The sequence below is a fragment of the Bos grunniens genome, chromosome 17 (genome assembly GCF_055505025.1).
Source record: "Bos grunniens cultivar Pamir isolate PY7600 chromosome 17, Bosgru_T2T1.0, whole genome shotgun sequence".
NCBI lineage: Eukaryota > Metazoa > Chordata > Mammalia > Artiodactyla > Bovidae > Bos > Bos grunniens.
The window spans coordinates 3,994,237-4,020,701 of record NC_141181.1 but is presented as its reverse complement, the minus strand read 5'-3'; the positions used below and the strand labels follow the sequence as shown (position 1 = coordinate 4,020,701).

The following is a 26,465-nucleotide window of genomic DNA, read 5'->3' as shown; positions in this document are numbered from 1 at the left end:
AAAACTTTTATGGTAATGGGTGTGTGTTAATGAGGTTAGAGAGAATCCAACAGAGGAAGGCAAAAGACAAGATGTCACATGTTTCTTGTGTTGCCAGAATTTAACTCCTAATAGGAGGAATAAAATATGATGATGGACTGAAAGGCAGTTTATGATTGGTGTGTGCCCCATGTGCCAACAACTGGTCCCAAGTTTTCATCAGATGATCCTTCTACAAGCATCTGGGATTCACTGTGGTAGCTTGGGTATCACACGGACAAATTTTTGTTCTAAGAGCACATGTCATTTGCTGGTAAAGTCACATTATGAATAGTCACAGGACTGTTTTTAGTATAAGATGTCCAATCATGTATTTTCTGCTACAAAACAATCCATAAAAAGTTTCTTTTGGAGCCCTAAGACATTTGGTTCAAGGGACACAAGCATTCCAATCCACCTATTGCCGACACTGGACGGTCTCTGTTCTGTTGGCGTGGCTTTGGAAGAGACAAGCATTCTGTTGCCATTCTGGGTCACCATCCCGTGCAGCCACACAGGAGACCAGGCGGTGGAGAACGCACTTTTACAACCAGGGGTCAGAGTTAGGATGTAAACTCCTGGCAGCTTGTTGCTTTACATCTTGGTATCCCTCATCATAAATAATTTGTTTGTATGTTTCAGGGGATCAAAGCGTGTTTGCTCTTTCTGACTGCATGTAGCTTTATTTTCTGGCCATAATTGAACTTAGAGTATACAAAGTTATCATCTGACTTCTTCCATTACTGACCAGTTGCTAGGTTTCAATTTTGCAGTAAACACTTGATCCATTTTCTGGTTGCCTCACTCAGATGAATGAATTCCCAGAAAGAGAGGTCAGGCCACCTGCCTTTTCACAGACTGTCCTTTGGAAACAAGATCAAGGGCTGAAGACATGGTAGCAGGGACAGTGGCATGGATAAAGGCATGAAAGAACCTCCAGGAGGATCTTACCATTGGGGGAGCACTTAGAATCGTCGGTCCTCCTCAGATTTCATAGTGTTCTGTGAGGCTGGTATCAGGGTTTTGCGGTGATCCTGATCATGGCCTTGAATGTGTGGCTCATGACTCAGGCTGCGCTATGGTCTCTCCCTGGCACTTGATGTCTGGCCAGGCACAGGATAAGGCTGTAGAAGAAGCAATTGAAAGTATCAGGGTGCAGGGCTGAGGTTAGGGGAGGTTTGCCAACTCATTTCTACGGCAATGAAATGTCTTCCCTTGGAAAATCCTGCAACTAAGATTTCCATGCCATACTCTGCTAGGCTTCTCAGACCAAAATGATTTAACTGTGGGGATAGGATGCTATGAGGCTTGAGGCTTTGATCTCTAGCTTGTGGAAACACATTTTGGGATGATGTGGTTTTAGCTTATTCTGCTTTTCCACCTTTTTTAAAGAGAAAAAAAAATGCCATGTTTGTAAGATTGAAAGATGGTGATAAAGATTGTTAGTCCATATAAAGTCACTTAAACTGTTTTCGTATTTTTCAGAGATGGCTGAGTCCGTATGTGAGTGCCTCAGTGCAGCTTTCCTTGCTATAAACAGAGAGGCTTTAAAATACTGGATGAATGCCAGCGTTGGTTAGCGTTAGCATTGGCTCATGTTGAAGTTCACATTGACCTCAAAGCGAAAGTTTATCTTTTGAGGTCACTTTGACCTTGGGGAGGTTAGCTATTGTAAATTTCTACGGAGAATACTGCTTGGTTGACTGGCTTTTCTTCTCCATGATGTTCGAAAGAAAATCCCCACAACCAGAAGGCTTACTTCCTCCGCCAAAGTGGTGGTCCATCTGCAGAATTGCTGGCTCTATGATCCCAAGATCAACCCATGTAGCACCCAGTCCCAGACTGGGGATTTATTGTGTTAGCTGTTTTACAGGTGTTGTTCCTGAGGTGCCAAGAGGGCCACGCAGCTGAACTAAATCAATAAGAAATGAGGTTGATGGTGGTGTGGAGATGCAATGGCTGTGAGATGGGGGCAGGCCCTAGAATTCCTGATTCTTGATTCGAATCCACAAATCCATGGAGAGCTGGCCATGACAGCCTGTCCAGGTCTCCTGGTGCTGGTCTGTGAGAATCTGAGACTGAGGACCAGTCAGGACGGTGAGGGAGACAAAGCTGGTCCTGTTCTCAAGCCACCCCTTGTCTTTCAAAATCTTATTAAAATATGAAAAAATAAGTCCCTGTATTTTTGTATTGCTCTTCATCCTGTTTGTGATGCCAATTGTCTCGCTGTTCACTGTGCGCACTGTTCGCTGAACCCAGGGTCGGCAAGGCCCAAGCTAAGAGGTTGGAAGGAGACTCGAGGAGCCGCAGGAACTGCAGACACGTGTTCTCTCCTGGCGGACACCGCAGCCGTAACACAGCGTCTCTGCTGGCTGCCGCAGCAGCCGTAGCAGCAGCCGCAACGTCACCATAATATAGTAATAACATGGCCACGATGCCACTCCAGTGTAGCCCCTACGCCACAGCAGCCAGGGCCTTGTGGTGGAGCTCTTACAGACGTGTGGAGCAAAGCGCCTCGGGACCAAGCGAGGACCTCGTGACTCGCATGCGCAGTGCGATAAGTGCGCTCAGCTGCTGCTGCTGCTGCTGCTAAATCGCTTCAGTTGTGTCCGACTTTGTGCAACCCGATAGACGGCAGCCCACCAGGCTCTCCGGTCCCTGGGATTCTCCAGGCAAGAACACTGGAGTGGGTTGCCATTTCCTTCTCCAATGCATGAAAGTGAAAAGTGAAAGTGAAGTCGCTCATAGCGACCCCCTGGACGGCAGCCTACCAACTACAGAGGCATTCACAAAACATGGGGTGAGCTGTGGGGCGAGAGAGCCTGACCGCGCCATCTTGGCTAATTTCCTCTTTCCCTACAATTTTCCTCTAAGGCTTGGTTCAGTTATCTTCCATGGCTTCTTCACTGACCCGTTCTTTAGTAATCCTCTCTTTACAGTATTTCTAATCTCTCCTTTTCTGCTGGGTCTTCCTTTCTGTTTACAAACGGGTTCAAGTCCCTTCTATATTAAGAAAAAGACCTTTTTTCTGCATCCCCCACTGTCCTTTTATTCTTTCACAGTTTAGCTTCTTGAAAGAATTGTCTACACTTCTTTTTTTGCATTAAAAAAAATTGACATATATTTAGCCTATCACATTGTATTAATTAAATGGTGTATATATTGATTTGATACATTTATATTTTGCAAAATGATTGCCATTCTGGTGTTAGCTTCTAAACTTATTTTCCACTTCCTTATCGTTTGTCATATTAAAGCCCACTCTAGTCCTTGCCTAGAGGGTTTCACCTAACTCTCTGTCAAAAGTCACCATGATATCCTAATTATCAAATTGAATAGATTCAGTTTTGGATCTCCTTATTTGCCTTCTCTATGACATTTAACAGTTTTTTTTTTTTTTTTTTGAGGGTTGTGGTTCATGCAGATAAATTATAAATTATAGCATTTTAAGGTTTGTGCTGTGTGCTAAGTTGCTTCAGTCTTGTGTGACTCTTTGTGACCCTATGGACTGGAGCCCTCCAGGCTGCTCTGTCCATGGAATTCTCCAGGCAAGAATACTGGTGTGAGTTGCCATGCCTGCTTCCAGGGGATCTTCCTGACCCAGGGATTGAACCTGTGTCTCTTAAGTCTGCTGCATTGGCAAGCGAGTTCTTTACCAGTAGTGCCACCTGGAAAGCCCATGAATTAGAATATTTAAAATAATGTTTAGTATTGTTTTCTGTTTATCTTCATTCATTAGCAAGCATATTAATTGAAATTAAGTTACTAAGTCTTAGTTTTAAAAATATGATTAATAGATTTTATTTTTTAGAGCAGTTTTCAGCTTACAGAAAAATTGAGTGGGAAGTACAGAGAGGGTTCCCATATACCTCTTCTTTCTCCTCTCACGGTTTCCACATCTTGCATTAGTGTGGTGTATTTGTTACAACTGATAAGCCAATATTGATACTGAAGTGCATAGCTTACATTAGGGCTTGCTCTTTGTGTTGTAGGTTTGTATGGGTTTTTCTTTTTTTGAAAGTATACATACTTTTTAATTAAATATATATATGGTATTATTTATCATAAAACACTGTTTAACATATATAACATTGATTTGATACATTTGTGTATGGTAATAGCACCCTATCATGTCACATAATTGTCATTTCTTTTTTGTGATGGAAATTAAGATCTAGTCTCTTACTACTTTTTATGACTATAATAAAATATTTTTGTCTATATTCACTATATTGTGCAACAGATTTCAGCACTTAATTATATATTAGTTGCAAGTTTGTGGGGCTTCCCTGGTGGCTCAGATGGTAAAGAATCCGCCTGCCAATGCAGTAAACGCAAGAGATGCAGGTTCGATCCCTGGGTTGGTAAGATCCCCCTGGAGGAGGGAATGGCTACCCATTCCAGTATTCCTGACTGGGAAGTCCCATGGACAGAGGAGCCTTGCAGGCTAAGTCCATGGAGTCTCAAAGAGTCAGACACAACTGAGCGACTAACTTTAGTATGTGTCCTTAAACAACTTAATTCCTTTTCTCTCAGTCCCTATCCCTTGGTAGCTACCATTTTATTCTGTTTTATGAGTTTGGCTTTTTTAGATCCTCGTGTAAATTATACAGTATTTGTTTTCCTCAATCTGACATCTCACTTAGCATTGATAACTGTACAGTGTTATGTACCCACTATTATGGTACCACACAGAGCAGTTTCACTGCCCAAAGATCTGCATCCCACCTGTTAATCCCTCCTGCTACCCTCAGACCCTGGCAATGATTAATCTTTTTTACTGTCCCCATAATTTTGCCTTTTTTCAGAATGTCATATACTTTGAGTCACACAGTATGAGCATTTTCTGGTTGGCTTCTTTCACTTAGCAACATGCATTCAAGTTTCTTCCAAGTCTTTCTGTGGCTAAACAAGTCTTTTCTTTGTTGTCATTCAGTAGTGTTCCACGTGTGGATGTGCTCAGTCTGTTTAACCACGCTCCTGTTGCAGGACATTGTGGTGGTCTCACATTTTGGCAGTTGTGGATACAGTTGCTAACGCCCACGGGCAGGTTTTCTGCTCAGTGCATTGGATCATGGTCCCTCGGTTTTGGAAACCTGTGCTCCCTGCCTGCCGTGGTGCCCTTCTCCTCAGCCCTCTCTTGCGCCCCTTTGCTGCTGTCACTGCTCCACGCCTATTTCTCAGAGTTCTGTATCGGACCCTCTTCTGTTTTCAGTATTTCACACATGTTTCCTGCACAGTCTCATTCACTTGCATGACCTCAGTCATCACCTCCCTGATGTGCCCTGCACTTGCATGTCCATTGTAGATCTCTCTTCTGAACCCTGGACCTGTGTGCGCACTTCCCTTCTTGAATGTCTCCTACAGGGAGCTGTGGGCAACACCCCAGAAAAGAAGGCCACCCAGTTCTGGGGACCGTTTCGCATACGGAAGGAAAAGTGTTTCTGTGCCCCTTTCACACATACGTGAGCACCAGGACTTTTCTATCATATTTCCTCTAGTGCAGACTTTTTCAGCCTCAGCCTTGTTGACATTCTGGATCAGGTAGGTTTTCACTGTGAGAGGCCGTCTGTTTTGCAGGCTGTTGAGCAGCATCTCTGTCCTCTACCCACTAGATGCCAGTAGTACCCCCTTTCCCCCCAAGTTGTGACAATCAAAAATGTCTCCAGAAGTTGTCACATGTCCCTGGTAGTGGGGGTGGGGGAAGTCACTGCCCCCACCAACTGCTTCTCCAGGGGATGGCGCTTTCACTGCTCTGTCTTTGCTCACATTTCTGCTGCTTTCTTCATTGCCTTTCCTCACAGTGAAGCTGCTACTTACCTTTTAAGGCTGGGCCCACCTCGTTTGGGGGTGTTCTTGATGGCTGAGATGGTAAGGAATCTGCCTGCAATGCAGCAGACCTGGGTTTGATCCCTGGGTTGGGAAGATCCCCTGGAGAAGGGAATGGCACCCGACTCCAGTATTCTTGCCTGGAGAATTCCATGGACAGAGGAGCCTGGCAGGCTACAGTCCATGGGGTCGCAAAGAGTCAGATACGACTGAATGACTAACTCACACACACTACCTCATTTACAAAAAGTTTTCCTCATCTCCCTTTCCCTTCCTTTCTCTGTAGAATGCCCTCTTCTGGTGCCTTGCTGGCCTCCTGTGGGCAGGCGCTTGCTTGCTTACCCACGTGAGCCCCTCCTCTGCACACGGAGCTGACTAGGGATTGACATCATGCTTGGGTCTTTGAATCCTTGGCACTTTCACAGTGTGTGGCAATTCATGTGCCCAATTAATACTGTCAAATAAATGAACCATAATGGCCCCTTCTGGTCAAAGTCCTCTAAGATAAATTCTCATAACACTATGTATATTGCCTTCAAAGCACTTATTACAGTTTCAATTTTTTAAAAGATGTGATTATTAAATTAATGTCTTTCCCCTCACTAGGCAAAAATTTGGGGGGCAGAAGCCATGGTTATTTTGGTCATCACTGATTCATGCAGTGCTTGGCACTTCATAGGGGCTCAGAACATATTTGTAGAGTGAATATATGATCTCTGAAAAGAGTAGCCTTGGAAGATTCTATCTGGGCTTATTAACAACCACAACAACTACTACTAATGTTAGTTTAATAAGTGTTTTCATTGGTATTATTCTCACTTAACAGTCACAAAAACCCTGGTAAAAAGGTACTGTTTCTATATTACAGATGAGAAAACTGAGGAAGATCGGAAAAATTAAACAACTTAAGGTCTCATATGTTATGATCGTTGTATTACAAATTGTAGGCCCCATTAAATATTTCTTGTCCATACAGCCAGATTTAGGGTGATGAGTAAATGCTTTAATGGCATATTAAGTAAAAGAGTAACTATGTGATTGCTCTGTATTTTTTGTGTACTGGTTCAGAGAACAAGTGTGTTTACATCTAGATGAGAAAACATTGCTGAAATTTATATTAACTGCTCATGGCCCCTACCAGCCCTGGAGTAACACAAACATTGTCTTTAATTTGTATTTCAGAGGTAGCCAGAGAGGGTCAATACAGGGAGTTTTATAGGTCCAGTGGTTGCAAATACCAAATGGGAGAAGCATTTTGATGTTTGAAAAATAAAATACTTTCTCTGTATTAACATTAATAAGAATAATTGACAATCTGAATGAGATAAAGGAAACTTGATGGAACCAAGATTAATACTCTTCATGCCATTTTTTCTTACCACCAGAAACATGGGGATTATAACCTTTATCCCCACTAATATAGAAATAGTGGAAATAACGGATTTACATGTCTGAGAGACTATTATGGGTAAATTATTAATATATTCCTGAAATCAAGAAGAGAAATGAGTACATTATGAGCTTGAATGCTATAGAACTCTTGCAAAACACTGAAATTCCAGGGCCACATCTAAATGTCACTGACTAATCATCCCAGACTTTTTACTCAAGAATGTGTGTTAAGCCTTGAAAATGTATGTACATAGAAAAGGTAAAAACAGATGACAAATCTGTACAATGCCCTTTAGAAGATGTATTAGAAATGAGAATGCATTCTTCATGGGGTGGGTAATCCTAACTACCAAATAACACTGCTTGCATCTCCATGCTGGTTCATTGGAGGCATTCACCAGTTACTGGTTAAATAAAACGGTGACTCTATCCTATCATATGCATGTCTGACTAGAGAAAAATTTCACAGGCTGTTACCTGGAGTAGCCTCTATTCCAAGTAACATTTGCTGGGGTGTGCAGGAGGTTGTCTTGATGATACGAATGCATCACCTATACTGCATCATTTTACATGTGACAGAATAAGAATGGTATCGGGGGCACGTGAGAAGACGGGATTCCAGCGGAACTTTCTTGACATTTGACCCACCTTTGAGACAAATGAAAAGACTGAAGGTAAATGAGAGTGAAGGGAGGTGATTCTAATGATAACAATCTGGAAACAGGAGGTATTGATCTTTGGGGTACTGATCACTGATTGAGTTTTTGGTGAAATCTTTATCAAGAAATGACCTTGCAGCTGAAAGCTATATTTTTGGGAAAATATACAACCACTGATAAGATCATGTGAGATTTGCTTTATGTGAATGCATGTGTCTGTTAGATGGAGATATTGTCACTCCAGCAAGGCAACCATTTCTTGTTCTAGAGTCAAGAATATAGTGGAAACCCTAGGGAATCTCTCCTTAGCCAGAAGAGACTTTTATGTTGTCTGTTGTGAACTTGTTTTCACACTCTTGACCACCCACAGGCAAATCCAAGGCAACCAGAGATAAGTTTCACAGACTGGAAAGCCAGAATGAGTGTGTGTATGTTTCAATTTAAAAGATCCTTTTTAAGGGAATTAACATTGTGATGTCAGAAGGTGTTATTTAAATCACAGAACATTTGTAAGATCTATTATGTGTGAGATAATCACATGTAAATATTTGGTAGAAGTAAAGCAAAATGGACCCAGTGGTGGGAATGAACCCAATGAGGAGAAGCCATGCTTCACTTTTCTAAGCATCATCAACAGAGCTGCTTATTCTCTGAGTTTGGAAGAGATCCAGTGGGATTTAGTTTTATGAGGTTTAATGTAAAGGTGTTGTATTTCATGAGATGAAATCATAACACAGTGTGGTTGCAAGAATTTTGAGAGATTATTTTTTCAGAGTGTTGGCAAGCACCATCCTCTAGAGAATTTTGTGTCTAAAAGAGAAATGCAGATCTTCTTTCACAGGATTGAAATGATAACTAATCTTTAATCCTTTTTGGATGGCCAGGGTTCGACTGGTTAGGCTGATTTAGAATGTATGTAGCAGGTCTGACCTCTCCAATCAACCTTTTTGAATCTGTGACTTCCAATGCATCCTAAAATTTCAGGGTACATGGACAATGAATTTTGGGGGCCCCACTTCTAACTCATGATTAAGGATTTTTGTATTTTTAGCGCATTCTTTACCTTTAGGCTTTGCACACAGTTTGAGTCTCTATGACTTTTGACAATCCAAATGAACATTTGGCCAACTAAAAAGAGAATGCTATTAAGCTCCCTCTCAGGTTTCTTTCCTCTCCTGCAATTATTATGTTTTCACCTGAGAAAAGTTCTCTGTCTCCATTTTAGAGAGAAAGCTGAGCCATTCCCCTGACTTAGGTTTGACCTTTTTTTACTTTGTTCTGGAACACATATAACTGTCCTTAGGCTAAACATCTCTCTTCTTTTGTGACCATTTCATCTTCAATTTCCTTGCAAGGCAACATCTTGGACCAGGTTTTTCATGAATGGCAAGAGAGAAATAAGACACTGGGGGGAGGAAATCTGGTGCCTCTTCTGATTTCCTGATTTTGGTGTGTATGGAGGGAGTTTTTGTTCTCCGTAGCTGAGAGACTTCTTGAAATGTGCTTGGTTTAGGCAAGAGTGTTTTGGAAATGCAATTAATTCAGCATGGGCATCTAGCAAAAGTTGCATATGCCCCATTCTGTGCAGCTCTTTTCCAAGGGAGATTTCTTCCTCCCTTGTTTCAGAAATAATAGATGCAATCTTAAGACTTTAAAAACGTTCTGCAGCGGCCCGCATATCATCTGTAATGATACAAAGCTGTGTGCATCAGCACAGATGTTTTTGTATCAAATCGTGTGGGTGATGAACCTCCTGAGAGCCTCCAGTGACTTATCACGGCCCCATGGATGGAATTAGTGTTATGAAGGAAGGGAGGGGAGCGTTTTGAGTTATTACCATCAAGGAACAAATGTTACATTCCTTATCTTTCTCAAACGCTTTCCTGCAAACGCATGACTGCTTGGGCTGTCATGTCATCTGGAGAGAGGCCAGCTGAGGGAGGTTACCAGGGGCCATAATCAATCCGAGGGGCATCTCATCTGCAGCTGGGGGCTATCCCCCATCACCTGTTTCCCAGGCTTGTCCGCTCACCTGGGGAGTGTTCACTGTGGCGATTCCTGCAGACTCATCAAATCGGAGTCTGCAGCCCAGGGGCCTGGGAAACGGACAGCTGATGGCTGTCATCAGGCAAGTCTGGGAATAAAGGGGTGGGTTTTGTGGCTGGATGTGTGTGGAGTTGCAGTGGGATGGTAAACAGCATCGGAGGGACCATCCTGCCTCTTGAAAAGATGCTGGAGGAACTTGTCTTCCTGTTTCTTGAAGCTCTCTGTCATGCCCCACCCTGTGTATTTCTCTCACAGTTGGTCCAAGAAGAACCTTTGTCTTTCCTAAGGGACTTTTTTTTTCTATGAGAATTTTCCTACTGACTTCTCTGTTTTCCTCCCTTCCCAAGTCTCAGTTGCAAGGAAATGTGATGCTGGTTCTGTGCTTGGTCGTGGTTACCGCATACCTTTCAATGATTGGCCTTCAGATTTCCTCTTGCTGCTGCCATGTTACCTTCTTTTTCATCCCTATTTTGAGGGATTTTAAGATATTTGTTTTGTAAGTGACCTCTAATCTTTTTTTCCCTGAAAATCAAAAGAATATGAATACACTAAATGGAACTACTAATTACACTAAATACGCTAAATGGAACATTAATCAGTTATTAATGGGGGGAAAAAGATGATGATTTAAATAGTTCCCAATTTAAACCACTTTCCTTTGAACTCCGATTGCAATTCTGACATTACCACACAGATATGCATTGCATCCCCATTCCTGCCAATAATAAGGTGGGTTAGTGAGAGAACCAGAGGCCAAGGCCCATTGTGGATATTCAGGAGAAGGTGTATGCTGCATTAATTGATGGACTTTGCTTATGCAAATAAGAGCTCTCTAAAGGCCTCTTACTCATAATTCACAGATATGGGTTTGTCTAGAAATATGGTACATGGCACTTCTACTTCTTTTGTTTTCAAATTAAAATAAAAGTGCATCAAGATGATCCATGAAACAGGAAACACAAAGTAGACAGAGCAGTTCTAATGGAAGGTGAGTCCCCAGCCCACCCCTCCCAGCAACAGTGCCTATCAGAGGCGGTCACTTTGAACTGTTTCAGTTTTCAGTTCTGTGGGTGGCCACCTTGACGATTCACCATCTGAACAGATCTTCTTGTCCTCTGTGCAGTTTTGAAATTTCACGATGCTGTCTTAGCCCACTTACGTTTTCTGTCTGTACTCCATGGGCCCTTGCAATCAAAATACACCCTTTCTTCAGTTTGGGGATATTTGATTATTATTTCTCTAATTTCCTACTCTCCAGGTTCTCCATTTAGGAAATCCTACAGGATCCCTCCTAGTGCCTTACTCATTTTTCCATTTGCTGTTTAGGGAAGAGATTGCTTTTTCCCTTGAGGATGAGTACTGGTCGCCCTGTCACTGGGAGCCAAGTAGGTGGAAGTTTTCCCACTGATAGATATCCATCCAGTTCCTTGTCTCAGATCCATTTCCCAGACCCATCCTCATTCTCCCTGACACCCTCTCTAGGTTTTGGTGGGAAGATCCGCCCCCAACTGCAGCCTCATTTTGCATATCCTTGGCACTGTGACTCTTTTCTGTTTCTTTCATCAGATTGCCTCAGCCTTCTTTTTCAAAATGTGTTTATGGGTTAATTTCTATATATACTCCTTTACATTCACTGGGGTCTTGGTGTATTAGGCAGAGGGGGTTACACTGTGCTCTAATAACAAACAAATCCTGACATCTCTGTGGCTTAATATTAGGAAGGTGTATTTCTGCTCATCCTGGGTCTAATTGGGTGCTCCTGTTGGACATGTCTTCTGGTCAGCTGTCCTCCAAGCTGAGTCCTTCGCTTCCAGCCATGCAGGCAGGAAGAGATGGATAGCTAGAGGTAGAATGTTTTATAGTGAGGCCTCGAAGTGTGGTATCATCTCTGCCAATGTGAAGTGGCTGGATGCATCAGGAAAAGCTGAGAAATGAAGTTTAGCTGTGTGCAGGAAGGCCAGGAGAACTGGGTATGATAGCCTGGATCAGTTGTTCAATTTATTGTCTTGAACTAGGATTACTTTCTATCTTTTAATTGATTTTTCCCCCAATGAGAATCAGAAGGCTATCATCAAGAAGTAGCCAAGGATGAACCTGGTGAGCAGACTTTTCCAGACTTTTTTTGATTTCTAGATCTATTAGGCTGAAAATAAATATAGCTTATAAATGATTTCTTTTAAATTATACTTAAAAAGTCTATAAGTAGAATACCTATTCATCATGCATCAGTTCAGTTCAGTTCAGTCGCTCAGTCGAGTCCGACTCTTTGTGACCTCATGAATCGCAGCACGCCAGGTCTCCCTGTTTATCACAAACTCCTGGAGTTCACTCAAACTCACGTCCATCCAGTCGGTGATGCCATCCAGCCATCCTATTCTCTGTCGTCCCCTTCTCCTCCTGCCCCCAATCCCTCCCAGCATCAGAGTCTTTTCCAATGAGCCAACTCTTCGCACGAGGTGGCCAAAGTACTGGAGTTTCAGCTTTAGCATCATCCCTTCCAAAGAACACCCAGGGCTGATCTCCTTTAGAATGGACTGGTTGGATCTCCTTGCAGTCCAAGGGACTCTTAGGAGTATTCTCCAACACCACAGTTCAAAAGCATCAATTCTTTGGCGCTCAGCCTTCTTCACAGTCCAACTCTCACATCCATACATGACCACAGGAAAAACCGTAGCCTTGACTAGACGGATCTTTGTTGGCAAAGTAATATCTCTGCTTTTGAATGTGCTATCTAGGTTGGTCATAACTTTCCTTCCAAGGAGTAAGCGTCTTTTAATTTCATGGCTGCAGTCACCATCTGCAGTGATTTTGGAGCCCCCAAAAATAAAGTCTGACACTGTTTCCACTGTTTCCCCATCTATTTCCCATGAAGTGATGGGACCAGATGCCATGATCTTCGTTTTCTGAATGTTGAGCTTTAAGCCAACTTTTTCACTCTCCACTTTCACTTTCATCAAGAGGTTTTTTAGTTCCTCTTCACTTTCTGCTATAAGGGTGGTGTCTGCATATCTGAGGTTATTGATATTTCTCCCGGCAGTCTTGATTCCAGCTTGTGCTTCTTCCAGTCCAGTGTTTCTCATGATATACTCTGCTTAGAAGTTAAATAAACAGGGTGACAATAACAAAATAAACAGCCTTGACATGTTCCTTTTCCTATTTGGAACCAGTCTGTTGTTCCATGTCCACTTCTAACATGGAAGTTGCTTCCTGACCCACATACAGGTTTCTCAAGAGGCAGGTCAGGTGGTCTGGTATTCCCATCTCTTTCAGAATTTTCCACAGTTTATTGTGATCCACACAGTCAAAGGCTTTGACATAGTCAATAAAGCAGAAATAGATGTTTTTCTGGAACTCTCTTGCTTTTTGCATGATCCAGCGGATGTTGGCAATTTGATCTCTGGTTCCTCTGCCTTTTCTAAAACCAGCTTGAATATCTGGAAGTTCATGGTTCACGTATTGTTGAAGCCTGGCTTGGAGAATTTTGAGCATTACTTTTACTAGTGTGTGAGATGAGTGCAATTGTGTGGTAGTTTGAGCATTCTTTGGCATTGCCTTTCTTTGGGATTGGAATGAAAACTGACCTTTTCCAGTCCTGTGGCCACTGCTGAGTTTTGCAAATTTGCTGTCATATTGAGTGCAGCACTTTCACAGCATCATCTTTCAGGATTTGAAATAGCTCAACTGGAATTCCATCACCTCCACTAGCTTTGTTCGTAGTGATGCTTTCTAAGGCCCACTTGACTTCACATTCCAGGATGTCTGGCTCAAGTGAGTGATCATGCCATCATGATTATCTTGGTCATGAAGATCTTTTTTGTACAGTTCTTCTGTGTATTCTTGCCACCTCTTCTTAATATCTTCTGCTTCTGTAAAAAGCCTCTTGATGAAAGTGAAAGTAGAGAGTGAAAAAGTTGGCTTAAAGCTCAACATTCAGAAAACGAAGATCATGGCATCCGGTCCCATCACTTCATGGGAAATAGATGGGGAAACAGTGGAAACAGTGTCAGACTTTATTTTTTTGGGCTCCAAAATCACTGCAGATGGTGATTGCAGCCATGAAATTAAAAGACGCTTACTCCTTGGAAGGAAAGTTATGACCAACCTAGATAGCATATTCAAAAGCAGAGACATTACTTTGCCAACAAAGGCCTGTCTAGTCAAGGCTTTGGTTTTTCCTGTGGTCATGTATGGATGTGAGAGTTGGACTGTGAAGAAGGCTGAGCACTGAAGAATTGGTGCTTTTGAACTGTGATGTTGGAGAAGACTCCTAAGAGTCCCTTGGACTGCAAGGAGATCCAACCAGTCCATTCTAAAGGAGATCAGCCCTGGGATTTCTTTGGAAGGAATGATGCTAAAGCTGAAACTCCAGTACTTTGGCCGCCTCATGCGAAGAGTTGGCTCATTGGAAAAGACTCTGATGCTGGGAGGGATTGGGGGCAAAAGGAGAAGGGGACGACAGAGAGTGGGATGGCTGGATGGCATCACTGACTGGATGGACGTGAGTCTGAGTGAACTCTGGGAGTTGGTGATGGACAGGGAGGCCTGGTGTGCTGCGATTTATGGGGTCGCAAAGAGTCAGACACGACTGAGCGACTGATCTGATCTGTGTATTCTTGCCACCTCTTAATATCTTCTGCTTCTGTTAGGTCCATACCATTTCTGTCCTTTATCGAGCCCATTTTTGCATGAAATGTTCTCTTGGTATCTCTAATTTTCTTGAAGAGATCTCTAGTCTCACCCATTCTGTTATTTTCCTCTATTTCTTTGCATTGATTGCTGATGAAGGCTTTCTTATCTCTTCTTGCTATTCTTTGGAACTATGCATTCAGATGCTTATATCTTTTTCTCCTTTGCTTTTCGCTTCTCTTCTTTTCACAGCTATTTGTAAGGCCTCCCCAGACAGCTGTTTTGCTTTTTCGCATTTCTTTTCCATGGGGATGGTCTTGATCCCTGTCTCCTGTACAGTGTCACAAACCTCAGTCCATAGTTCATCAGGGTCTCTATCTATCAGATCTAGTCCCTTAAATCTATTTCTCACTTCCACTGTATAATCATAAGGGATTTGATTTAGGTCATACCTGAATGGTCTAGTGGTTTTCCCTACTTTCTTCAATTTAAGTCTGAATCTGGATAGTATCAATTAAAAAGAAGCAATCACTATTAGCTTCAACTCTCAGAGAAAACAGTGCTAACATTTTAATGTATTTCCTTCCATTTCTTCTGTGCATAATGCTGCTGCTGCTGCTAAGTCGCTTCAGTCGGGTCCAACTCTGTGCGACCCCATAGACGGCAGCCCACCAGGCTCCCCTGTCCCTGGGATTCTCCAGGCAAGAACACTGGAGTGGGTTGCCATTTCCTTCTCCAATGCATGAAAGTGAAAAGTGAAAGTGAAGTCACTCAGTCGTGTCCGACTCCCAGCGACCCCATGGACTGCAGCCTACCAGGCTCCCCTGTCCATGGGATTTTCCAGGCAAGAGTACTGGAGTGGGGTGCCATTGCCTTCTCCCTCTGTGCATAATAGATGTATATATAAACTTTTCATTCTGTTTTCCCTTTCTATTAAGTGTATATATCGTATTTTTCTAAAGTGTTCTTTTTATTGGATCTTTGGATTAGTTAAACATTTTGCTCTTATAAGCATTGCTGCTATAAACTTTAAAAAATCTTATTTTTTTCTGTATTTAGAATTTTCCCTTAGAAATATAATTACTTATTAAACAGTATAACTTCTTATGGCTACTAGATATGTTTTACAAAATTGCTTTCTAAAAGAATTTCTTAATTTACTCTAGTATAATATTGAATATTATGGTTTTGTTCCTCTAATTTTGTGCACAAACAGCATTAATTTCATTGAACCATTAACTATGTAGAGAGAGATCTCTTTTGTGACCAATTACATTTCCTATTTTTATATTGTTTATTCATGTAACTTTTACATTTTCCTATTGAAAATCACTGATTTTTAAAAAAATGAGCTTTCTATATATTAAACCTAGTACTCTTTCGCTAACTAATTTTAGCCTGTGCTAGAGGCTTGTTTGTAAACACACCGACTTGGTTTCAATTAACCAAGAATTGATGGGCACTTTACTTTCTCTCCTTTGCTTTTTATTGTAATGGAGGAATAAGCTATGAACCCACTTTAGGGAACTCACAGTTTCTCTGTTCTCTTTCAAGAGGTTTCAGGCAAGAGACAGCTCAGAAAGTTTGCTTAACAGTTTTGCTTATAGCTAGAGGAGTGAGTGGAGAGTATAGTTAACGAGGGAAGATAAGGCAGTTTTAGGGTTGAGCCATAGTGTATATGTGCATGTGTTGGGGACAAGCAAAGTAGCTGGCAGAGCATAAAAGGAGAATCTTTTTAGATATTTAGAAGTGAAGTGGCTGGGGGATGGAGTAGGGGAAGGCTGTGCTGGGCCAGATCAGGAGATTGGGAAGCTGGTTTTGAAGGAATGAGAGTATATTGCAGAGAGAGGCTGGCAGAGGTCTGCCACAATCAGAGCTTCAGCTAAAACCAAACAAAAGATTTAATGACTGTTAAAATCATTAAGGAAAAGCACAACCTTGTCAGTCACTTGCACTTCAGTCTCAATGAACTAATAATGACTGGTCCTGATTACTTCCTGAGAACATACTCTGAGAGGAAGGAGGGAACCAACTCACAGCCCCTGGGCTCTGGTGACCAGGAGATGATGATAATAAGAAAAGGGCAGAAAAAGAGAGGAAGTGGGAGATTCAAAGACATCTTTTCCGAGTTTGGTTAGGGTGTGACGATTCAGGGCAGTGACTGGGGACAGGAGGCAAGGGGAGAGTGTCAAGGACGGGGTTTCTGTGGAGGCTGTAACCTGAGGAAGTGCTGAGGAACACACCCAGGCTCTGGGAGAAGCAGGGGTTTCTGGGGCAGACGGGATGCCGGTGTGTAGGAAGGCCATGCCGGGTGGGACCAGCTGCCTGAGTTGCTTTCTTTGGCCAACAGTATCTCAACAAAATCTGTGGCTGTCCTGCATCTCAGACGTGAAGACTGCAGGGAGCTGTCAACAGTGTAACTGTCAGGGATGTCTCTGCTCTGAAGCCTTTCTGTGTCAAAACTTGCCAACTCTGCCAAAAGAGCCCCAGCAAAAGATACAGCTGATTTACTGCATCTAGATTCAGAGTTCAGTTCAGTTCAGTTCAGTCGCTCAGTCATGTCCGACTCTTTGCGACCCCATGAATCGCAGCACACCAGGCCTCCCTGTCCATCACCAGCTCCTGGAGTTCACTCAAACTCATGTCCATAGAGTCGGTGATGCCATCCAGCCATCTTATCCTCTGTTGTCCCCTTCTCCTCCTGCCCCCAATCCCTCCCAGCATCAGAGTCTTTTCCAGTGAGTCAACTCTTTGCATGAGGTGGCTAAAGTATTGGAGTTTCAGCTTCAGCATCTTTCCTTCCAAAGAACACCCAGGACTGATCTCCTTTAGAATGGACTGGTTGGATCTCCTTGCAGTCCAAGGGACTCTCAAAAGTCTTCTCCAACACCACAGTTCAAAAGCATCAATTCTTTGGCGCTCAGCTTTCTTCACAGTCCAACTCTCACATCCATACATGACTACTGGAAAAACCATAGCCCTGACTAGACAGTTCAGAGTAGACGTTCATATATTGGTCAGTGATACAGAGAGAGCCAAATATATGACAGCAGGGATTAAATGTCAAGCCAATGTGATCATTTCTGGATGATGTTAAATAGTGCACTATCTTTGGTTTGGAAGCATATTAACTTATTCGGACTTTGAAAAACTTGAGTGATAAACTCTGGTGTTGAGGATTACGTTATAAATTGAGAATTCAACTTAATAACTAGACCCCATGCAGGGTGAATCTTTTTTTTTTTTTTTTGGCTGTGCTGGGTCTTGTTGCTGTGTGTGGACTCTCTGGTTGAGGTGCACAGGCTCTTCATCCAGGGAGGCTTCTCTTGCTGTGGAGTATGAGCACCAGTGTGCATGGGCTTCAGGAGTTGTGGCCCGTGAGCTTATTTTCCCTGTGGCATGTGGGATCTTCCTGGACCAGGGATCACATTCATGTCTCCTGCATTGGCAGGCAGAATTCTTTACCACTGAGCCACCAGGGAAGCACCAGGGTCAATCTGTTTTTTAATATACAACATAATATGTGACAGCAAAGAGTAATTTTTTAGACTAATTTCCTGATTTCCAATTTCTGTAGACCTCGTATAGCAACCTGGAAGAGGCTTGATGAGTCCCTGGATTTGAAAGAAGTGAAATAATCTGTATTAAATACTTCCATGTTGGATTTCTTCCTAGAACAAGGAAGCTTTATTTAAAGCTCCAGTAAATCTTTATGATTTCTTTTCTATGTGTTAAAATTGTGAGTATACTCTTGAAAGCATCTCATCATGAAGCAGATATAATACTGGCTAATTTATATTAAAAACTGTTGGGAACCATTACTTTTCAACAACTTACGTCAATAATTTGTACGCAATAACCTAAGATCAGTTCAGTCACTCAGTCACATTCCACTCTTTGCAACCCCATGGACTGCAGCATGCCAGGCTTACCTGTCCATCACCAATTCCCGGAGCCTACTCAAACCCATGTCCATTGAGTTGGTGATGCCATCCAACCATCTTATCCTCTGTCATCCCCTTTTCTTCCCACCTTCAGTCTTTCCCAGCATCAGTGTCTTTTTAAATGAGTCAGTTCTTCGCATTGGGTGGCCAAAATATTGGAGTTTCAGCTTCAGCATCAGTCCTTGCAATGAATATTCAGGACTGATTTCCTTTAGGATGGACTGGTTGGATCTCTTTGCTGTCCAAGGGACTCTCAAGAGTCTTCTCCAACACCACAGTTCAAAAGCATCAATTCTTTAGCACTCAGCTTTCTTTATAGTCCAACTCTCACATCCATGCATACCCACTGGAAAAACCATAGCTTTGACTAGACAGAACTTTCTTGGCAAAGTAATGTCTCTGCTTTTTAATATGCTGTCTAGGTTGGTCATAACTTTTCTTCCAAGGAGCAAGTGTCTTTTAATTTCATGACTGCAGTCACCATCTGCAGTGATTTTGGAGCCCCTCAAAATAAAGTCTGTCAGTGTTTCCATTGTTTCTGCATCTATTTGCCATGAATAGATGGGACCAGATGCCGTGATCTTAGTTTCCTGAATGTTGAGTTTTAAGCCAGCTTTTTCACTCTCCTCTTTCGCTTTCATCAAGAGGCTCTTTAGCTCTTCTTTGCTTTCTGCCATAAGGGTGGTATCTGCATATCTGAGTTTATTGACATTTCTCCTGGCAATCTTGATTCCAGCTTGTGCTTCATCCAGTCCAGCATTTCTCATGATGTGTTCTGCATATAAGTTGAATAAGCAGGGTGACAGTATACAGCCTTGACGTATTCCTTTCCTGATTTGGAACCAGTCTGTTGTTCCATGTCCAGTTCTCGCTGTTGCTTCTTGACCTTCGTACAGGTTTCTCAGGAGGCAGGTCAGGTGGTCTGGTGTTCCCATCTCTTTAAGATGCCAAAGGCAAAGGAGAAAAGGAAAGATGTACCCATTTGAATGCAGAGTTCCAAAGAATAGCAAGGAGAGATAAGAAAGCCTTCCTCAGTGATCAATGCAAAGAAATAGAGGAAAACAATATAATGGGAAAGACTTGAGATCTCTTCAAGAAAATTAGAGATACCAAGGGAACATTTCATGCAAAGATGGGCACAATAAAGGACAGAAATGGTATGGACCTAACAGAAGCAGAAGATGTTAAGAAGAGGCAAGAATACACAGAGTTCAGTGTTCAGTTCAGTCGCTTAGTCATGTCTGACTCTGCGACCCAATGGACTGCAGCACGCCAAGCCTCCCTGTCCATTACCAACTCCGAAAGTTTACTCAAACTCATGTTCATTGAGTTGGTGATACCATCCAACCATCTCATCCTCTACTGGAGTGGGTAGCCTTTCCCTTCTCCAGGGGATCTTCCCAACCCAGGGATTGAACCCAGGTCTCCTGCATTGCAGGTGGATTGTTTACCAGTTGAGCCACAAGGGAAGCCCAAGAATATACAGAACTATACAAAAAAGATCTTCATGACCCAGATAACCATGATGGTGTGATTACTCACCTAGAGCCAGATATCCTGGAGTGCGAAGTCAAGTGGACCTTAGGAAGCATCACTACGAACAAAGTTAGTGGAGGTGATGGAGTTCCAGTTGAGCTATTTCAAATCCTAAAAGATGATGCTGTGAAAGTGCTGCACTCAATATGCCAGCAAATTTGGAAAACTCAGCAGTGGCCACAGGATTGGAAAAGGTCTGTTTTCATTCCAATCCCAAAGAAAGGCAATGCCAAAGAATGCTCAAACGACTGCACAATTGCATTCATCTCACATGCTAGCAAAGTAATGCTCAAGATACTCCAAGTCAGGCTTCAACAGTACATGAACCATGAATTTCCAGATGTTCAAGCTGGATTTAGAAGAGGTAGAGGAACCAGAGATCAAATTGCCAACATCCATTGGATCATTAATAAAGCAAGAGAGTTCCAGAAAAACATCTACTTCTGCCGTATTGACTATGCCAAAGCCTTTGACTGTGTGGATCACAACAATAACCAAAATACTTAGGTAAACAAATGATATCATAGTGTTCTAATTTCAGGTGTTACCCTAAAACTGAGAACAAAGGAGTATCTCCTGCTTTCCAAAGAGGGGGCCAGAAACATCTCTGCTGGACTGAGTAAGGGGCCAGCAGAGCCAGCCGTGAAGCCCTGTCACCTGCTCAGCCTACCCAGGATAAGACTAGACCTATGGAAGATGGGTTGAAAAGAACGATCAAAGTAAAGTGTAAGGAGTTAAACTTAGAGTTGTGTCAGCCTAGGAGGTAGTGGCTGCTCATGGATCCTCTTAAAGACGGAGAATCTGCCATTTCACTTCCTACCTGGATGTTTGCTGGGCCACCGAGTTCACAGCCCCCTGCATGTGCTGGCATGGACTCTGGTGAGCGTTCTCAGAAGCTGTCTGGTGAAGGGCAAAGGACAGCAGCAGGGCCTGTCCTCACTCTGGAAAAAGTGGCAAGAAGATGAATTTTCCTAGGCTCGAGTCATTTTATGGGACCTTTCTGAAAGAATGAGCTGCAGACCAGAGGCCCAGAAACCCTTTCAGAAGGTTCAAAACCTCATTCACAACTGATGTTCAGACCTCTCCTGACATGATGGATTGACTACACTATCTGAGTATCTTTCTATACTATCTGAGTAACTCTTACTGTCCCTGTAAGAGTATCCTCACTCCTACCCCTTGGAAACCTGCCACAGGGAAGACTGGGAGCAGGGCCCCTAGAAGGAAACCACTAGGAGTAATGAGTTTGAGCAGGTAAGTCAGACCCAGCCTGAGACCTGCTGTCAGAAGGCTAAGGGACTCAGGACTGCTCAAGCCCTCCCTCCCCCCCTCTCAAAAGCAGTGAGAGAAGGCTGCAGTGGGAGACAAAGCCCTCCATCCCATAGCTGTGACTGTCCTTCACTCCTCTGGACAAGGAGGACATTATAAATGCTGTTCCCTGTTAGCCAGAGGAAGGGAGTATGGCCATCCTATGGCGGAGACCATGAGGAGTGCCGAGGCTGGTCCACAGAAAGGACTGAAGCTGGGGACAGCTGTGGTTGGTTATGAGCTGCTCAGTGCAGGCTAGGGTGGGCTTGGCAACCAAACAGGAGTGATGCAGACCCCAGCGGCCCAGAACTGTGTGCTGGGGAAGCAGCTGGAGCGGGGGGCCAGGCTGAGAAGACCATGGCTCAGCCCTGAACATAGGTAATCTCAGCACCCTGACTCCCCTTTCAGGTCCTCCCAGAAAGCTCAGGGCAGGGAGCCTGGAGGGAACCAAGCTCTAGTGGATGAGGGCCACTCACAGAGCCAACATATAGCCTGAAAGCTGGATGGGGTCCTGGGAGCCCCAGGTTATCCAACAGATACAAGTATGACCCACTGCAAGGCGTATGTTGCTTCATTGTGCTCAGGGGATGCACTTTGTAAAGTGTTTACATTAGACAGCACTTTACAACACTGGTAAGGGTTGACAAGCTTGGTGACTTTCGGCATTTACTGGACTTTGGGCATTTACTAGTTTTGGGCTTCCCAGGTGGCACTAATGGTAAAGAACCCACCTGCCATGGCAGATAGACTTAACAGATGTGGGTTCGATCCCTGGCTGGGGAAGATCCTCTGGAAGAGGGCATGGCAACCCACTCCAGTATTCTTGTCTAGGAAATCTCATGGACAGAGGAGCCTGGTGAGCCACAGTCCACAGGGTCATGAAGAGTGGGACATGACTGAAGTGACTTGGAGTGCATGCGTGCAGAGCAGTTTTGCCCAGGTTCTTATCTAAGCAGAAACCTTTTAAAATTTGTGAATTCTTTACAGAGCAAGTCTCTGGTGGAGTAGAAAATGAAAAGCAGCCCACCCTGAATGCTTCTTCTCTGGAGGGCCGCGCTCTGCCGGTGGACTGGACATGGCCCGGCAATGAGGCTCCTCCATCAGATAGATTTCCTAGCCAGTGCGGGGTCAGCACACAGGCTCCGCTGTATGCCCCCGTATGGTGTAACCCAAACAGAAACATGCAATGATTTCTTTGTCCAGGGGAAGTTCAGCGGCACAAACTCCATGACCCTCTAACCTCCCAATCCCTTTCCTCTGTGTGTCCTCTTTCCTCTTGCCTTGTTTTGTTGAGGGATTTTCTTTTGTCTTTGGCTTCTGCTTCATTTAGCCGGCCCTCTGTGGGTCTCTGGCACCTGAGAAGGTCTGAATGTGGCCTTTGTGTTCGCTGGACTGTGCTGTGCCCAGCCAGGCAGAGATGATCACGGAGCTTTGCTATGGCTTCATAATTGCAAATTGCTCAGCCTTTTGTCCTTTAATCCTCATAAGCCTTTGTGCTGGAGGCAGAGCCCCATTATCATCGCCTTCATTTTCCAGTCCAGGGGGTGTGTGATATGTGACTTGTTCAAGAACGCAGGTTGAGTTGAGAATGGGCCTGCTCTGGGCCACAAGCATCTTGAAAGTGAAGGTAACAGTGGTGAAGTCAAACTGGGCAGGGGGTGAAAGCCAGGGCAGCGAAGGTGTGTAGGCTTCTGCAGAACTCCTGACACTCTTAAGTGGAAGGTGGGCTCTACTCACTCTGTCAGACCTCAAGGAGGGGCTCGTGCCCTCACCTTGCTTCTGGGTGGTAGAGCCCACAGGAGACCCCTTGGAGGCAGGTGCTGGCTGGGCTCCTTGGTTCCTCCGGGTCGTCTGTCTCAGGACGGGTCCATGGTGGAGCTCTCCCTGTCCCCACTGTGCACGCTTGTCCGCCCTCCTCTGTGCTCCCTGCTCTTACAGCTTTCAAAGGTGCCTTGCACTGGGAAAACCTTGGTCATCAGGCTTTCAAGCTCCCTAGTTCTTCTCCTTTCCATGTCTACTGAGCTGTTCTTTCATGAATCCCCTCTCCTTTCCTTCTGTTTCCAAGAAAAAGATGACTCAGCCTTCATTCCTGGGAAGGGCTGCGTTTTGACTGACCTTCTGAGTGAGCCCTCACCCTCTCCCCAGCACCCCTTGCCCCCAAGCATCTGACCTCCCCTATTGCTCTGGAGCCCACGAGTGTCCACATTCACGGAGCTCCTTTAGCAATTTCACTGTCTCTGCACACTCTCATCTGGGTACTTCCCTCTCCCCCACCACACACTCTCTACATTAGTGGACCTGACTTCATGGCATCATTTTCTGGCCCCTCCCCCAACTTTTAGCTCCCAGTCATCTGGCTCTTACCCCACCTGTTAGGATGCTGCCCTCATCCTAATATTTTTTTTTGGTTGCCAGTGATCTGTGAATGACTATGCCCTGTTTTTTTTCTGCCTTAATTTGTGATTTTTTCACCTGTAACATTTGCCATTGTAGATTATCCCATGCTCTTGGACTCTCTTTGTCTCACTGAGCCCTGTGACACAGCCTGGCTTTGTCCCTTCCTGTGTTTACCTGCGCATGTCTCCTTCATAAGCCCTCACAGGCACAGCCAAGGCTGTTCTCATCTTCTTCATGTCCCCCATAGACCTCACGTGCTGACGACCCACAACAGTATGACACCCACATTTCTGCTTCTAACTTGGAATTCTCCACTGTGTTCCCATTCCAAATTTCCAGCGTGTCACTGGGCTTTCCCAAGTTGATCAATGATGACAGCTGAAGCAAAATGTGTATAAAATGGAATTCATGGTCTGCTTCTTCCTCCCACCTCCCCATCTCTGTTAATCATGTCACCCGGCACTAAGCCTCCGGCCATCACCTTTTTCTCCTTGTCTCCTACCAGCCACTTACCCCCTGTCACTCCCTCGGGGGCTGTGTGCCTGGAACCTGTCTTTCATCCTCCCACTGCCATGGCCCTGGTTCGGTGCCCCTGACCTTTGCCTCCCTCATCTCCATCACCTCTTCCCTGGGTTCCCTGGGATCTCTTTCTCCCCAGACTCTTTCCTGCAGCCCATACTGCACTTTCTAGAGATGAATTTTCCTGAATTTCCAGTTGCAGAGTTATAGTTATTTGGTCCTATCATTTCCTGGCTCAGACGTTATCAGTGGAGTCTTACTGCTTCTGAAGTCAGCTTCAAACACAACTGCCATGGGTCCCTCTGCCTCAGGACCCTGGCCCACATTTCTAGCTTATTCTCACCTCTAATTTCCCAGAAGACTCTGCTTCATTCAAAATTAAAATCCCCAAAGTGTTCCTTGTTATTTTTTCAGCCTTGGTTTTTAGCATTTCTACCTCGTCTGACACCCTTTTTCTGCTTTCCATCTCCAGTGCTTCAAAACTCCCCATTCTTCATGGCCCTGAGTCGACACTGCTGCTACTTCAAGGGGTCAATTTAGGAAGGAAGGAAAGAAAGAAGGAAGGGGATTCCTACAATGTGGCTCAGCTATTGACCTGATACACTCAACATTCAGGCACCTTCGGGCTCCCATCACTGTGGTGCTGTGAGCTTCTCAGACTCAGCACCACACAGAATCATCTGGGAGCTTTTAAAAGCACTAATGTTGGGCTGCATCCCAGACCAATTAAATCAAAATCACTGTGGCTGTGACCCAGTTATTAGTATTTTTTAAAGCTCACCAAGTGATTCCTATATGCAGCCAAGAATTTGTGTGTGCTAATATGTGACATTTTTGTAGATTATTTTAGGGGTACTGCATTTTTTATTTTGTCAAACTATTGGTCCTTGAGGAATTCTTTGTTTTTGTAGCCTTCTTGATGTCTAGCCCTGTTTCTTATCCTCAGTGGACCTTCAGAGAAAAAAACACTTTGAATGAATTTAAGAATGGAAAACAAAAGAGTCATTTTTTTAGGGAGGAAGGCAGATTGGCTCGGTGGCTAGCCCACACTGGAAATGGTGAACTGAGAGTCTTTTGTATGTAAAACAACTCATTTCAAATATTTCATGTAATCCTTTTGTATCCAGGCAGTTAATATGCCAATTAAATATTTATTAATATTTGTCTAGTAAGGCTATACTTTGCCCATATTATAATAGCAACTAATAAAATGAGTGAGTAGCTTTCTACCCATGGATTGTTATCAAGATTAAATGAGTAGAGCTTCTGGGGGAAAAAAAAAAAAACTTTAAAAAGAACGGTTGAAATGTTATTTTCAATGAAGCTGCATTTCTGAAAGAATTGAACATAAAGAGCTCATATGTGATGCAGTATTCCTTTTATGAACCCCATTGCCTGGATTAAGTCAAATGGAAAACTAATGTTATCTCGGGCATTTCCACTTCTTTCCACACACTGTATTTCTAGTAACAACGTGTGGATGTTGCAGAGCTTACTTCAGTCTGTGGGGGTGAGAAGGGAATATATTTGTGCCTGGATTGTCACTATATTCAGGCTGAGGTGGTCCCTTACAGAAAAAATAAGAGAGCAAACGAGGAAAATTGATGGGGTAATCCTAAAGGAAATCAGTCCTGAATATTCATTGGAAGGACTGATGCTGAAGCTGAAACTCCAATACTTTGGCCACCTGATGTGAAGAACTGACTCATTGGAAAAGACCCTGATGCTGGGAAAGATTGAAGGTGGGAGGAGTAGGGGACGACAGAGGATGAGATTTTGGATGGCATCATTGACTCAATGGACATGAGTTTAAGTAACCTCCGGGAGCTGGTGATGGACCGGGAAGCCTGGCATGCTGCAGTCTATGGGGTCACGAGGAGTCAGACATGACTGAACAACTTAACGGAACTGAATTCTTTTTTCTAGTGTATAAAATCATGGGTAATTCATGGAGTGTGACTGAATGGCCTGAATTCTGGAGACAGACAGACTAGTGTTCAAATTCTGGCTTGTTTACCAGCTGGGCTGTCTTGGGACAAAGTGCTCAGCCTCTCTGAGCTTGGGGTCTTGGTTGCGAGACAGGGAGAAACACATTTCGGTGTCGTGGGGAGGGTTGATGTATATAATGTATTTAAGGCAGCTGACTCTTCGTAGGACCTCGTGAAAGCTTCTCATTTCCTTAAAGCTCCAT

General features: G+C 43.8%; 1 long non-coding RNA gene across 1 annotated transcript; it reads left to right on the top strand.

The window, feature by feature from the left end:
* Positions 1-2,619: 2,619 nt before the first annotated feature.
* Positions 2,620-25,572, top strand: LOC147354938 (uncharacterized). The gene is made up of 3 exons (XR_015144106.1): positions 2,620-2,818; positions 7,819-7,913; positions 24,747-25,572. It is a non-coding gene; the product is annotated as an uncharacterized LOC147354938 (long non-coding RNA).
* The last annotated feature ends 893 nt before the right edge of the window (positions 25,573-26,465 follow it).